At 44.4% G+C, this 3,618-nt stretch overlaps 1 long non-coding RNA gene across 2 annotated transcripts; it reads left to right on the top strand.

The window, feature by feature from the left end:
• Nucleotides 1-1,212: 1,212 nt before the first annotated feature.
• LOC107196451 lies at nt 1,213-3,208 on the top strand. 2 transcript variants are annotated; one of them, XR_001517846.2, is made up of 3 exons: nt 1,213-1,425; nt 2,484-2,605; nt 3,048-3,208. It is a non-coding gene; the product is annotated as an uncharacterized LOC107196451 (long non-coding RNA). The 2 variants fall into 2 exon arrangements; XR_003043385.1 differs by having other exon boundaries at nt 3,044-3,208.
• The last annotated feature ends 410 nt before the right edge of the window (nt 3,209-3,618 follow it).

Below are 3,618 nucleotides of genomic sequence, written 5' to 3'. Positions count from 1 at the left end.
CAAGACTTGCTCAATATGGTTCAGCAAAGGGCACTGAGGTGTTACTTTCTTCAACACTGGGTTCAAGACCCAGCCCTACCAGGAACTCCAAGCTCCCCGCATTTTAATTTCATCTCCTACGTTAGTTGTTGGCAAGCTGAGAGACAAGGGTAGCCGCGTTCATAGGGTATCTGGTTTCCCCTTAGGTTGTTTTCCTCCTACAAGGAAGGAGTAGCCGGGGCCAGTCGGAAGGTCAGCACTATCCGTAAATGTGTAGAATTTAAGGATTTGGGAGAAAGATTGTTAATTAGCCTGAGCTTACATCTGCGACATTTAAAAGCAAAAACCTTGACAGGACCGTGGTGGAAAAAGGTGGCATCCTGTGGCAGTAGGTGGGAAGGCAAGGTCCGGTCAGGTAAAGGAAATGGTGCTAACGGAGCAGCAGACCGGACCGTTCTGGGAAGAACTTGGGAATTTTGGAGTCAGAGTTGTGTTTTTGCAGTTAGTTGTCCGGCAACCGTTTTCTCAAACAAGATATGAGTTCACGAGCATCACCTGTTGGCTCCGAGCGTGATAACAGCTTTTTTCAGAGACGTTTTGACAACGCTCCAGTAGGGGTCAGCGATGAGGTGGCTATAAGTTCCCGAGTATCCTGTTATTCCGTGAGCTTTAACTGATAAAGAAAAGATGAGACAAAAGTAGGTAGTGGGAAGAGTCGGTAATGAATATCAGTAAACTCCTGAGTGTGCGAAAGTTTGAATTTGGAAAGGGGCAAACTTTCATTACTCTGTTGGGAGATAGAATGTCGGAGGCGCAAGATTTCCTTTAAGTCAGGTTGGGGTTCAAAAGAGACGGGGTCTCGCTATGTTGCCCAGGCTGGAGTGCAGTGGCTATTCACAGGCGCGATCCCACTACTGATCAGCACGGGAGTTTTGACCTGCTCCGTTTCCGACCTGGGCCGGTTCACCCCTCCTTAGGCAACCTGGTGGTCCCCCGCTCCCGGGAGGTCACCATATTGATGCCGAACTTAGTGCGGACACCCGATCGGCATAGCGCACTACAGCCCAGAACTCCTGGGCTCAAGCGATCCTCCTGCCTCAGCCTCCCGAGTAGCTGGGACTACAGGCGCGCGCCACCGCGCCCGGCGGACGGAGGCGGCGCGAAAACGCACTAGAGGCTGAGCTGTGGTGACGTCACGCAGGGGCGGAGCGAAGTCTGGGTTCTAGCGGAATAAACATGCCCAGCCTGAAGCGGTCTGGAGGCAGAGTCAGCATAACCTCGGGGCTGTTTAGAGGTCTTTCCTTATTAGATAGCGAAGGTGGAATGCTGCTGACGTTGTGTCTGCCACTTTTGGTGTTTTGCTCCGAACTCGTGTTCTTCTATAACAGAAATTGGTCAGCATGCGCTTCATGCTCGCAGATAAGGTGTCTGGACACTTACCGAACGGTAAGGGAAACGCAATAACCTAGTTCGTCGACATTGCCTTCCTTCATCAGTCTTTAAATACGTGCTCCATCTTATGGGGGACGTTATTTACGAGGGAACCATCTGTCCCTAAATCTCTCAGGGTCCACAGCAAGGATTTAAGAAGTGCCTTCGCTGTGCGAAGGAGTATAATCCCTGGTAGCGGAGTTTAGGGGTCAGCAAAAGTGATTGGGGGCTAGCTCAGTCTTCACTATTGGAACGTAGAGAGCCTGGGGGAACCGTTTGTTTTCGCTTGCCTCGCCTGTTCGTTGTGTGTTCTTTTTGGAGAAAAATCTAGTGCCTGGGTAGACTGGTACAAGAATTAGGATTTGGCAACCTGAGGTCGTTTTTGGAACAAGTTTAGGAAGGGATAGAGGAAGGAAAAAAGAATTTTTAACCATTACAGATCTGCGATCAGCTGACTTTATTTGTCTCCTATCAGCAATCTTTCCCGTACTCCTTTTCTCTCAGAAACTAATCTAAACTTTCTCCTGCACCTCTTGCCTTGAAGCAGATAACTTTGCTCCCTTCATACATAAATTAAAGGCCACCAGAAAAAACTCTTTCAACTTCTTGCTACTCACCCCTTCTCTAAGTTTATCTTTACATCTTCAAGGAAGGGCAATTCGGATGTCCCTATCTCAAACTAAGTGGGTCAAAATTTTTCCATCAATCATCTGCACGCCCATCCCATCTCTATTTCCTTGTAATTCCCTCCTAAACCTTCTGTTCTCATGCTCTTCATGAGTGATCTCATCAATGCTGAAGGCTCTCAAATCTATATAGCTCTAATCTGATGCGTTTTCCAGAGCTACAGATGCAAATTTTTAGCTGTCTACCGAATGTCTTCTTGAAATTATTAAAAACTTCAAATTCAACATGTGTAAAGAAAACTGATCACTTCTTCCAAGGTTACCTAACTTCCTATATTTTCTCTCTCTACCAATATATTTAGTTGGTTACTTCAGAACTCTCTAATTCATCCTTGACCACTATTTTATTCATTTACCATGAAATATTTTTTGTCTGTCCAATGCCAGGCACTGTGCTAGGTGATGGAGATGTGGTGATGAAGAAGAGACATGTGGGAGAGACAAACAAAAACAGAAAAAATTATAATTACAAGCTATGATAAGGACCATAAAGGAGACAAAGTGCTAAGGTAAAAACAATGGAGGCAGGAAGGAGGGAGGAGGAGACCAACTTTAGAGAAAATAATCAAGTAAGGAGTCCTTGAGGAAGTGTCATTTAAACTGGGGTCTCAAGAATGAGGCATCCGTTAGGGTACTTTGATTGCAAGCAATAAGGACTGTCTGTAAACCGAAGTAAACAAACTCCTCTTAAGAAGGAATTAATAGGACAGAAATGGCAGAATGATATATGATCCTTAAAGTCTGTTCTCTTTTACTACATTAATAAATTTTAGTTGGACACATGAGGCCCCAATTACAGACCACATTTTCCAGTTTCTCTTACAGCCAAGTGTGGTCAAATTCTCACCAAAGGAATATGAATAAAAATGATATGTACAGCCTTTGTATCATTTTCTTAAAAGTAAATCAGTTGTCTTCCACTTCTGTTCTTTTGCTCTTCCCCAAAGCTAGATGGTGCCAGGGCAGACTCACAGCAGTGCACCAGCTTTCACCATGCAAATGAGTAAAATATCGTAGGGTGTGGCGGAGCATCAAGAGGAAAGAAACCAGGGTCCCTGGATGACTTAATGGAGCTGAGACACCCTTCCAGCCTAGGCCACTCCTACTTCTGGACTATTTCATAAGAAATAAACTTCTATCTCATTTAAATTGCTATATTTGGAGGACTCTTTCTTATTGCGGCAAACTCTTTAATGGACATAGAGAAGCTCACAGAGGAAAACCCTGCCTAACCAGAACTCAGGGCAGGAACCAAAAGAACCCTAGCCATCTCCAGGGCACCCTAAAGGGATGAATCAGGCTCGAACTCCTGTAAGAGAAGTCTGATTTTCTAGTCTGAGTCCTGTATCTTTCTACAATCTCCATTTATATTCGCATCCATTTTTTATTATGATTATGTTTAATAAATAAAACTTATGTTCTGCTTTTCTCATATGTCACTATACTTTTAGTGGCAGTATATGTCTCTCAATTTGACGCATAATTTATGATTATTTAGGTGGAACCACTGTTAATTACACTA

Source organism: Pteropus alecto, unplaced genomic scaffold (assembly GCF_000325575.1).
Source record: "Pteropus alecto unplaced genomic scaffold, ASM32557v1 scaffold38, whole genome shotgun sequence".
Lineage (NCBI taxonomy): Eukaryota > Metazoa > Chordata > Mammalia > Chiroptera > Pteropodidae > Pteropus > Pteropus alecto.
The sequence above is the reverse complement of the archived record's forward strand: the minus strand, read 5'-3'. Positions and strand labels throughout refer to the sequence as shown.